This window comes from Monodon monoceros, unplaced genomic scaffold (assembly GCF_005190385.1).
Source record: "Monodon monoceros isolate NGI ecotype Baffin Bay Population unplaced genomic scaffold, NGI_Narwhal_1 Super_Scaffold_5, whole genome shotgun sequence".
Lineage (NCBI taxonomy): Eukaryota > Metazoa > Chordata > Mammalia > Artiodactyla > Monodontidae > Monodon > Monodon monoceros.
This window is the reverse complement of record NW_021703782.1, coordinates 85,514,767-85,526,964: the sequence shown is the minus strand read 5'-3', so window position 1 is coordinate 85,526,964 and position 12,198 is coordinate 85,514,767. Positions and strand designations below refer to the sequence as shown.

General features: G+C 42.1%; 1 protein-coding gene across 1 annotated transcript in view; it reads left to right on the top strand.

The window, feature by feature from the left end:
* The first annotated feature begins 308 nt into the window (after nt 1–308).
* Nucleotides 309–12,198, top strand: part of ABCA1 (ATP binding cassette subfamily A member 1) — a 135,645-nt gene continuing 123,755 nt past the window's right edge. Inside the window, 1 exon segment of the mRNA XM_029203213.1 lies at nt 309–483. The gene's annotated coding sequence lies outside the window, so the exon portion shown is untranslated.

The following is a 12,198-nucleotide window of genomic DNA, read 5'->3' as shown; positions in this document are numbered from 1 at the left end:
CGCAGCCCCAAGCCCTGCGTTTGCCGCTGGTCCTGGGCTGGCCGTCCCGGCAGGGGCGAGGGGCGCGGACCCCCACCAGCACCCTCCGCCCCCAACCCCGCGCGCTGCAGGACGTCGCCCGTTTAAGGGGCGGGGCGCGGCTCCACGTGCTTTCTGCTGAGTGACTGAACTACATAAACAGAGGCCGGGAAAGGGGGCGGGGAAGGAGGGAGAGAACAGGCTTTGACCGATAGTAACCCCTGCGCTCAGCGCAGCGGAATCTATAAAAGGAACTAGTCGCGGCAAAACCCCGGTAATTCTGAGGAAGAGTGACTGCGGCCGGGGCGTCTCCGCGGGCGCAGGTGGGCAGAACAGGGGGCGCCGCGTGACCAGCGCCGCCACAGCCCATTTCTCGCGGCGCTTTGCTCCCTTTCCCCCACTTCTTTCCCAGAAGGGTTTTTCAAGGGGTGGGGGAAAGAGCCGGAAACAAAAAGTGGAAAACAGGTAAGAAGCTCTCCAGAAACTTGGGCTGGGGTTATTGTTTTGTTTCAGGGCCGAGGAGACTTTGGGAAGGGCTGGGTTTCGGGGACTTCAGTCCGAACCCCCCACGTCCCCACCTCCTGCAGCGCAAATGGGGGGGGCGTAAAGGGGGGGGGGACGTCCTAGGACGAGCTCTGGCGACCTAAAGACGCGGCGCCGCTGTGCTCAGGGTTCGCCCGGCGGTGGAGCCCGGGGAGCATCTTTGGGCGCGGAGACCCGAGCGCAGTACCTGGGGCGCAGTGGAATCGGGGGCTCCTGGTGGTGCTGGGGGCGCTGCAGCCGGAGTGGGGAGAGTGGCAGGTCTGGCACTGAGCTCTTCCCTTTGTTTGGAAGCGCCTGAGCCGGCTGGAATCCTCTCTGGCTGCGGGTCGGCCGGCGCCCACCCGGACAAATGCTAGTCCTCAGTCTCCACTCCGTTCTTGCTAGTTGAACTCTGGTCTGAGGATCGGCCCCCTGCGCCCCCGGACTGGAGCGGCGCGTTCTTGTTCTGCAAGAACGCGACTGGGAGGTGCACCAAACCGGGTCCATAGCGCTAGTACTCATTTGAGGCCTCGGGGGCTTTGTTTGGGTCCTTTCTACGGTCTCCGTACGCTCCCCGGAGCTGTTTCCTGACGCAGCTGGGGCGACGAGAGTTCTGTTTCTTTAAAAAACGTTAGACTTAGAAGGAGGGCCTGAGGAAACCTGGAGCTGAGGTGCCCATTCCCCTGTCTCCCATCTTCCTGCCCTTTGCTGCTTGTCTCTTGGGGCAGCCTCAGGCCGGGCACGGGTGGGGAAGCTGGGGCGAGATGGTGTAGCGGAATGACCGAGAGTAACCCCGGCGGGCGGTGCAGAGCTCGCAGCTCCGCTGGCGGGCTGCGCTCCGCGGTTGGGGGAGGGATGGCTGGGCGCCGGCTACGGGTGGCCACGGGGGGACTGATCCACAGCGCCTCCTGGCCGGGTGGCCTGGGAATCGGCTCCTTGGCCGGAGTGAGGCCGGGCTGTACGAGGCGTTGTCGCTCGAGGGTTCCTGACCGAGATGCAGTGAAGACGGGTGTTTGCATACTGGGAGGAAACCTGGGGAACAGGCGAAAGCGCGTCTGGTTCTGTTTTGTTACAATGGTTCCCAACTCCCAGAGCGTTGCTAAATGGAAGGTTCTTGGGGCGTGGGCCAGTGCCAGGGTTGTGTGTAGGTGCCTCTTTTTCAACACTTATCAAAAAGAAGGGAATAAACAAGATAAAAGAAAATAAGGAGAGAGAAAGAAAAAGGGAGAGAGAAAGAAATGCAGCACTAAAAAAGCGATACCATCAGCTTTTAAAACCAACACTTTTCAGTGACACAACAAACTGAGCGAGTAGTATATACATTAATATAATAGAGGACAAATTTGATATTTAAAAAAATTCTTTGGTGATGAAAATCAGCAAGTCACTTTCTAAGGCCCGGTCCCCACCTCCCCACAAAGAACACCTCACAAAATTTTGCAAGTTCAAAAGCAGAGTTTTTCTGGTTCTTTTAACAATAGTTTGGGACTCAAACCCAAGTTTTGATCTGCTTTTCAGACAAAATTTAAATCCCAACTAAAAAAATACTTAGTTTCTCATTTCCCCTTTTATTAATATTTCAGCCCATCTTCCTCATACCTACCGCAAATTAACGGAGGCTTTCTTTTGCTCATATCGTTCTCTTAAGGCATTTCTCCCAAATGCAAGAAAGTGTGAAAGCATGGAGAAGTTTCTGGAGTAGAACCTCTTCTGATGGTATAATAATTTTCAAGTACAAAGTTTTCATTGTCAGCTTGTTCCCCAAGTGCTCCTTTTATAGGAGCTTTAATGCTTTATGCAGTAATTTATGATAGAGTTTTGGGAAAACACTGGATACACAGAACACATTAGTATTTACTCGAGAAAAAGCAGTAGAATCAGTGACCAGGCTTTGATGACCACAGTTCATTTAAGGGGTAAGAATTTCTACTGTACTCAGAGTAACTCATTAGCCGCCTTGCAGGGACCAGCCTAGTGTTCAGAACGACATATCTGATTGTGAAGGGAATACCTGTGATATGTGTCTCCCCTCCAGATGAGCATTTGAAATCTCAACCCTCAGTTTACATCTAAATAGAGGCCTGTAAGGGACCCTGGACACCTTTTGACTTAGGGCATATTTACAGTTCATGTGAGACAGTGTAAGACAGTAGCTTAGGATTGGAAAAGGGTGATTAAGGGTTGGTTGTTTTCAACCTCTGCTCTAGGAAACCTTAATGCTTACGTTATTAAAAATGAATGAAACCGAATGAAACTCAGCAACACAGCTTTTTATTATCTTCTGTAGTATTTACCTTATATGGAGAGAAGTTGGAATATTTTTCCATCAAAAATTTTTTTAGGGGATCTTCCCATAAACCAAGTTGCTTATGCTGTATTCAGAGTGATTGTAAATATCTTTGCTATTTTAATTTTTAGCTCCTAAGATAAATGGACATTATCTTAGACTCCTTAATTATGAACTTTTTTTAGAATCTAGAAAACACCAATAGATGTGTGATTTTTACATTTCTAAAATACTCTCGAATCCAAATACATTTTTATTTACTATCTGGATGTTAAAGGAATAATGAAAGTATAATGCTCCTTACGGTCAATTACCTCAGTATCAAATTTTAAAGATCTTGCTGAAAATTTGTTTTAATTTAACTATTCTGGGAGAGGGGCTACACTGCCCCTCATATTTGCATGTGGAACTAATCATAAGTGCCAAAGTTATTGCAATATTTATTTAATAGACACTGTTAAATAGCACCAGGTGCCAAGTACTGATACAAATGTTTTTCAAATACTATTTTAATTTTTACAACAAATCCACTTATTATCCCTATTTTGCAGATTGAGAAACAGAGAGGGTAACTAACATGTCCCCAGCCACACAGCTTGCAAGTGGCAGAGCTAAGTTTTGAACCCAGCCCGTGAGCCCCAGATTTCTTTGACTCCCACACTAAGCAGTGAGGTGGTACAATTTCAGTTGCCATGGGCAGAGCACTTTGTGAGGATGCTCGCTGAGTTCCGGTATATTCATCTGCTCTAGTCTTTATCAGAATCTGCAGCCTGTGTTATATTTCCCTTGTTGCTATGAGTGGGCCAGACAAGTTCTTTTCAGCTTGTTGGGACATTGGTTGTGTAGGGATTGCAACACCATGGAAAGGATAGACAATAAAATTTGCTCAACTCTAATTCTTTACTTGGTTTAAAATGAAAAATTTACTCTCGTTTTAGTCAAGTATTTGTGAGTAGGTCTACGATGATCTTGAAATCTTTTCCTGTGTGATGCATAGAAAATGGATAGACAGAGGATTTGGCTGTAAAAGGATAAGGAACAAAAGAAAAAGGGAAGGGATTTCCCTGTGGCCCACTGGCTAAAACTGCGAGCTCCCAATGCAGGCGGCCCGGGTTTGATCCCGTCAGGGAACTAGATCCCATATGCCACAATTAAAGATCCCACATGCTGCAACTAAGACCCGGCACAGCCAAATAAATAAATAAATAAATAAATAAATAAATAAATAAATAAATAAAAGGAGAGAAAAAGGGAAGAGAACTATTAGTTAGCTGTCAGTCTTAATTTTGGTGAATTTTTAAAATTGGTTATTGTACAATATGACTTCTGCTTGTTTTACCCCTAATTATGTCTTGGACCTTCTGAAATAAACCGTTTTTCTGTTACTGCCATTACAGTCTAGGAATCAAATTTAGCCTTTTCTTAAGGCATCTTTCTCTGAAAGTACATACAGTTTCAAAGTCAGCTTAATAAAAGTGAAATAGGATGGGAAACTCTTTTTCTTATTAAATTGGTGTAGCACCTTAGAAATAAACTCTTAGGAAAGATTTCTTCTTGATAAAAAGTTACATTATTGTTGATTTACCTTATGCTGGGTGTTGTTTCAAGCGTTTCACACGTAATAATTTAGTTCATTCTCATGAGAACCACATGAGGTGGGTTCTGTTACTATCTTCATTTTACAGATGGGGAAACTGAAGTATAGACAGGGTAAGTAGCCTGATCATGGAGTTTGTAAGTAAGTAGTGGAGCTGAGGCTGCATCCCAGGCAGTCTGGTTTCCATGAATTTACTAATAGCAGGGTAAGGACTTAATTAAAATATCAAAGTTTTGGCAAATGAAATACTAGCAAAAGGCAAAAAATGAGTCTCACTTTTCGTTTGGATATTTCCAGCTGCAAATAGTTCCCTGGGTAGGTAACCAGCATAGGTGCTGTTAAAGACGCACATTTTTGAAATATCTGAAGCCAGAGGAAGAAAATCTCACATGTAAAATTGCTTTCAGGTAGTGCCTTTGGTTGTTCTGCATTCTGTTGAGATGATAAGCTGTATTAAAGCAAAGATCATTTACTCTGAGGAGCATCAGACTTGGTTCCTAAAACAAAGGAAAATTTGAAATACTGTCTTTTTCCATTTTGAAAATCTACTCTAAGACCTGATTTAAATGCCATCCTTCTCATAAGCTCTCCTGAATTCACACCTTCCTGCCAACACAGAGTTAAAATTAATTATCCCCTTTTTTGCTCCCATAGGATTGGATCACAGCACTATTCATGTCATGGGTTTAATTGTGTTTTTGTTGTTGTTTTCGTTGTTGTTGTTATAGTTCACATTTATTTGTCTTCTTCTTGAGTGTATGCTTCTCCAGGAGGGCTTTGATTCATTCTCCTAGTCCTTAATTCACCCTCCTTGATATGGAAGTGGATTCAATAAATGCTGACTTAAACAAGTCAGAGAGAATGGGGAACTAATTTGGTTTTCTATGTTCTAAAGATGAATTAAAATGTTGGGATAATCACAGAAAAGCTAGGAGTTCATTCTTTCCTTAGTGGAGTAAAGTGGAATGAGCCTGATGAAACATGGGACAGCAAAACTGTGGATTATTTTGCTTCAAGAGTAAGTAATAAAACAGTTTCTTGTGAGTTTTTGAAAAAGCATGAACAGAAATTGGAAGTAAATATAATTTGTGATGAAAAATGTGTCATTAATGAACTATTTAAATGGACAGCATGTTCGAAACTACAGAAAACAGTATTGCAAATGCCTAAGGTCTCTCAAAAGGTGAGCCCTATTGATAAAGAAATGAAGAAAGGACGACCAAATGGTATGAAAGTTCTATGCTCCTTCAACCATCCTACCAACAGCTGGTTAATAAATATTCCTTTTGAAGAGTTAAAACCTGGACAACTTGAAAAGGCTGAAATACTTTATGTTTCAAAATGTGGGACATTTTATGTGAAGTTATCTAAAACTAAAAAGATTTTATCAGATTTAACAGTATTAATTACTAAAGAAGTAAAAAAAAAACCTCTTTTTTATCAATGGAAAATATTGAAAAAGGCTTAGAATGCTTGGTAAAATCTGAAAAAACTTTGAAGTGGTATTGATCCAAAGTAGAAAAAAGTGTGTTGATGAGAAAGTGCTTGTTTTTTTAGTAGATCATAGTAGGTATGAAATAGTGCCTTTATGTAATACCAAGGTGCTTACTAAGGAAATCAGAAATATTCCAAGACAAGCTGTGCCTTGTAAATGGATTTGGTTTGAAAATTTTCGGAACATGCCATTTGAGTCCATTGTGTGTTTAATTGCTCATTTGGAAATAAAGATTCTTTTTCTGAAAAAACAAAAAACATTTTATAAAATGTTTTAAATTCATGTAGTCTAGAAATAGAATTATATGAGGAAAAACTCTAGTTAAGTTTAGGTTTATGACAGACTGAGAAATATTAGTATGTACCTAGGCCAGTTTACTTGTTGTAGAACAAACAATTCTGACTCCATTCAGCTTCATTTCTCTTCTTGAGGCAGCTGTGATTTGAGAAAGTGCTGTAGTCTGTGACATTTCACATTAAACTACTTCTATTTGCACATTAATTTATTTTTTAAAAATAAGAATGAGATAATTCACTAAGTAGTTTAGAATTTAATTACTTAAAAATAGCATTTAGTTTAAAAAAAAGCCCAAAATAACCTTTTATGTATAGGATCTTTTCTTTTATTCTTTTTGTGTGTGTGTGTGTGTGTGTATTTGTTTAGAACTGCAACATTTTCTATGCCAAATCCAACTTCCAAGAAGCATTTGGAAGTCAGAACACTTTATTTGGCTAGTCTTGAAGTCAAGATGTTTTATGATAACTGGTGTTTAGTCCGGGACACTTCCTAGGAAGAATTTTGTATATAAAAAGCTAATCAGGGGCTTTCCTGGTGGCGCAGTGGTTGAGAGTCTGCCTGCTGATGCAGGGGACACGGGTTCGTGCCCCGGTCCGGGAAGATCCCACATACCGCGGAGCGGCTGGGCCTGTGAGCCATGGCCGCTGAGCCTGTGTGTCCGGAGCCTGTGCTCCGCAACGGGAGAGGCCACAACGGTGAGAGGCCCGCCTTCCGCAAAAAAAAAAAAACAAAAAAAAAACTAATCGGTGGCTATCAATTATTGGGAGAGGATTTTTGACTACATAGAGAATACGATGAAAGCTGTGATTCTCTCCAAAGAAAAAATATACACAGGCATGTACACTCCAAATTTTACATATAATTACATACAATTTGACGTAATTATATTCCACATGTAATTTGAGAAACAGACTAAGGAGTCATGTGACCCTGGGCAAGTCATTTTACTTTTCTGAGATATAGTTTCTTGGTTGATGAGATGAAAGAGGCTGAGTACATGACTTTTAAAGAGCCATTCAAGCTTTTACGTCCTCTAACTCTATGTCTGTAGTCAGGAAAAAGGATGATTCTTTGATTGGAGCTGCCCAGAGAAACGTCCTGAGGGACAGGCTTAGCATTAGTGTAACAGATCGTGTGGGTTTTGAGAGGTGGAGTGGAAATACCCAGGGGAATGCATAAAGAGCGTTTTTGTTTGTTTTGTTCTGTTTCTGGTTTTTTTTTTTATGAGTGTTTTGATGAGAGTGATGATGGAAGAAAAGAAGATGGTGGGAGGAGAGGAAGGGAGAAGCCTGAGGATGTTGGAATTGCCTATTTACTCTGCATTAGGTGGATGAAGACTTGAATCATGGAACCAAAAGGGGAGTTTCATCCAAAATGCAAGGGAAGGAGGGGTTGGTTGATCTCAATAAATTTCAGTGGAACAAACATGATGTAGTGAGACACAGTGAGACATTTGTCTCATTTCTGACTCAGCATCTGGAGAATCTCTCTGAAAGAAAATGTTCATTTGGACTCTCTATTCTGGACATCTCCATTTTGAGTGTAGGTTTTGCTTCTTATATTGCAGTCTTGTTAAGCCAATACATGATAGGAAAAAAAAAAGCTGACTTTTAAGACTCATTCATCCTCCAAGAAAGGATGAGAATTGGACTAACCTTATGAAAATATTTCTAAATATCTCAGAAGACTTTCTGGGGGTAGATGGGCAAGACACAAAGTTTTCTAAAGCATTGCTCTGAATTAGTTGTTTCATAGATCATAGTAGATTAGGACTAGAAGGAAGAAGAAGGGGAAAAAAAAGAAGCAAGAGTTTTCAGGATTGGGGCAGGCATGGGAGGAGGGAAGGAACTGCTAAGAAGTTGTTTGGGTTTCATATCCCTATTTACACTTGCTTTGCAAAATTTCTGTGGGATGCCAGGTTGGGAATAGTTTTTGCCAAGAGTCAAGCCAAGCTTGTTTTCTTGAAGAAGCAAGTCCCCAAGGGGATGACAGCTTGAATTCAGTTGGATCTGGTGTTTAGATGATCCAAGTTTGACATAAAAGGTAGCATTGATGGAAGCAGCAGCTTTCCTGGGAAAGGCAGAGAGAATGTAAAGGCCCAGACTGATGGCTTTATTTAAAAAAAAAAAAAAATCTCTTTATCTATCTCTCTATCTATCTATCTATATTTATTTATTTTGGCTGCGCCAGGTCTTAGTTGTGGCATGTGGGATCTTTTAGTTGCAGCATGCGGATTCAGTTGCAGCATGCACGCAGGATCTGCAGTCTTACCAACTGGACCACCAAGGAAGTCCCACAGACTGATGGCTTTAGATTGATCTGTAGACTCTTCTCCACTCCCAGATGCAGGGTCTTGGGATGGAAGTGGCAGTTTACCTTAGCTGGGGTGAGGTGTGATTTCTGGTACTGGACGAAGGAAGGAAGAGGACGACATAATATTTTAAAAATGTGTGTGTGTGTGTGTATCTGTCTATGGCTAATGTACAAAAAATACCATTAAACTGAAATTCATTTCTTCAGCAAATATTTTTCAAACACCATGTAAATACTAGGTGCCGAACAAATGTCAAAAGACTTTAAGGATCTGCCACCATGACAATCTTTAGCTTGGCGTTCAAGGTTCTTCGACATAAGACTGACCATTTTGACAGCTTTGTCCTGCACTTTAAGAGGCATCCACTGCTCTGGATTTTCTCACCAGTGATGAGCATGTAGTCTGACTCAGTAACTGTCTGTTAACTGACTCTCCCTCTATGGGTTTTCCTCTTTTCTCTGATTTCTACTTTAAGAACCCCTTCCTGCTATTTTTTGGCTTCTCATCGTTCTGAAATCTCACAGCCATGTTTCGTGGTCGGCTTTTGTTTGCACTGTACCCTCTACTCTGATTCCTCACTGACAGAAATTTTGCCCCTCGACCGTGGGTAGATGAGCTCGGCGTGGGCTAGGCCTTGCCCCGCATTACCATATTTTCTCCTCACTGGATCCTGCGGTAGGCAGCGTGTAAGCCCTCAAATTATTTCAATGGACTCACACTTTTGTAATCATCAATACATATATTTTTTAAAGTTAACTTTATATTGGTTCTCTAAATTGAAAACTGATATCAGTTGTCTCAAATAAAAGGTAATTTTTAAAATAACTAGAATGAAAGCAAATTATTTCTTAAACAGTCTGTCTGTAAAATAAACTTGCTTTCTAAAGGCACTGACTCTGAGACTTGCTCTCACTTTGTTAAAAAAGGGAAATTAAGCACGTGTTAAAGAGACATTGAAGAGAAGATCAAACAGAAACTTTCTCCTTAATGTAATACAGTTTTTACAAAGGCTAAAGAAGTGCTGAAAAGAATGTTTTCTCATTGTGTGATTGAGTGTTTAATACTGTGCCTGTCCATCCCCTAAAATCCTCTACGTGGAATTTAAGTACTGCTTAAATTCATCTTGTGTAGCTTTCCTGCATTTGGGGAAATATTGAGGCTGCCCCACTTTTCAGATGGTGCACCTGATACAGAGACTAGTTAAATAATTTGTTCCTGGTTCACATGCTTCGATCATGGCAGAGCCGGGGGTTCAAACTCATGTCTGAAACCCAAGCTCCAGGCAGTTTTCTTAGACTCAGAAGATCTTCTACTCCACTCTATTTATCATAAAAGCTTGTTTTCTGTTCTGTGGCTCAGAGTGGTAGAATGTCTTACCTAAATTGACTCCCCAGCAGTCAGTAACTGGAACTTAAAATCTTAGCTTCTTGCCTCTTTAATCCAGGCTTCTCGCTACTGTACCAGAATTTAGGGTAGTATTTACAGTGTCCTTTTAGGAGAGAAAAAAGAAATTGGGTCTATAAGTCTGTCCTTTCAGCTTACAATGGGCACTGAATCTTTGAATATTGAACTGACCTCATTTATTCTGTCTGTTGGTCCAATTTGAATCTTAATAGGTTTTTCAACTGGATTTTTTTTTCTCACTCTCTTAAATAAACATTGCTCTTTGCTTGTAATTTCCTTCTGATTTTCTTTCAAATCAGAAGGAAACCTCCACAGGAGTCCTAAAGGTTGAGTCTTTCCTGGGGACCGTTTCCTTTATGCAAAAGTACAAAAACCCTATGCTAATTTTGGCCATTTAGGATTAATTGTGATTAAAGGCAGTTTATCAGGTCTTTTTTCTTTATTTTTAACTTTAATGATTGTGTTAATTATAGTAAGGACCTTGAGTTCAAGGTAAAGAAAGCCTTTGGTCAAGTGGTGTTTATTCAGTTGTCAGTCCTGTTGCCGGATTTGCAAATTTAGTGGAATTAGTGCCATTTTCCAGTTTCCAACTCCAATCGCCTTTCACATGATCACAGTGTGGCTTTCTCCTTGGCTGTCTGACGCTAGGTTCCAGCGGCCTCCATTGAGGGGAGTGGATATGCCCCTGGAGGCTGCAGAGATCAGCAAGGCACTCTGCCTTCAGGTGGAGCTCCACTGGGGACTCTGTGCTCACCTGATGTAGACACTTAGCACACAGTCGCTTGGGAGATGAGAATGTGTGCATTTTTAAATGCCAGTGTCAACCGCAGTTGAAAAAAGAGGCTAGCAGGAGTTCCACTCAATAGTTTAGTTTCATCTTTCCTTAAGCACTTTTTTATCTGGCACGTAAAATATTTGATTTGTGAAGATCTTAATGACAGTAGCACTTTCTAGAAGGAATACTCAAAATTATGATAATATTGGAATAATAGAGATCATTTTCCTCTGGGATCATCCTCCCAGACCTCAAATGATGGAGTTCATGTTGCCATTATTTGTTTTTAAAAGGATAACATCCCTCATTTTTTGTTTGTCAGAATCACAGGTAGGTGAGTTTAAACTTGTGATCTTATTCCTGTTTAATTCAGCGAGGCAGCCAGCAAAGTAGTTTGTTTTGGTTGTTATAGAGAAGAAGTTCATTTATGAAGCTGGAAGGGCAGGGCTTAGACCCTGTACCTCTGTGCCTGCCGTGGAGTCCTGACTACATCCTCACCTACCTGGTCAGCTGGTCCCCACTGGGCTGCAGGGACAGAGGCATCTCGGACACATGACCTGTGCCTGCACTGTCTCAAGAGCTGGCTGGTGAAAGAGGAGGTTCTGGAGAAGGTTGCTGGGTTTGGTCACATACTCTACGAGCTAGAACTGGAAAAGAGCCTGGAGATAAGATAACTTGTTTTGGCAAGAGTAAAAGGAATAAAGTGTTGAGGTGGAAAAATTATATCCAGGTGTTGATATGCTTCACTGAGTGAGTTCTTGACTTGAGCCTCTGGGTTTAGAGTTCAAGGCACCTGAACAATGCTGACAGTCCTGTATTAGTGGCTGAGCCCCTAGGGGAGGTATTCTTGTTAGCTGGCATGTTTACTTGTTTGCTGCCATGTTTACAGGGGTTCTAGCGCCTCAGTCTGGCAAATTACAGATTCTCCTTTGCTCACATGAAGTCCATGAAAATGAATGTCCTTCTCAACAAATTAGAGTGGCTTTGGGGAAAACCAAACTAAATGTACTCCTATTTAACCTGTTTCTTTGAACACAGCTGGAAATTTTGTCATGGTTTTGGGCTACCTGAACCTGTATTTCAATGACATTTCTGACATGTTAGCGTGGTGAACCTGCTTTAACTAATTTTTCTCATCCCTGAGGCCTGACTTCAGAGGCTTTCAAATTCCCCAAGTGTTTCCGAGCACCAAGTGGTCCTGGGCTCTGGGCTCAGTGTGGCAGAGGATGGTAAGATGTTGAGACACCGTAGCTTGCTGCACATGGCTTGCAGTTTAGCAGGGACCACCTGAGAAGTTGGTACACTGGAGGACGTGGTAGGGAGAGCTGAAGAGATGGAGGAATTAGAAGGCCCAGATTGCAAATAGGTAATTGACCTGGAGGCTGGAGGAAGTGGGCTGGAGAAGAAAACTGTGCTGGGTGCTAAAGATGTGGAGGACGGCGGCCTTCACGGAACAGAGGAGCTGACTGCCCCCAGAGTGGGAGAACAG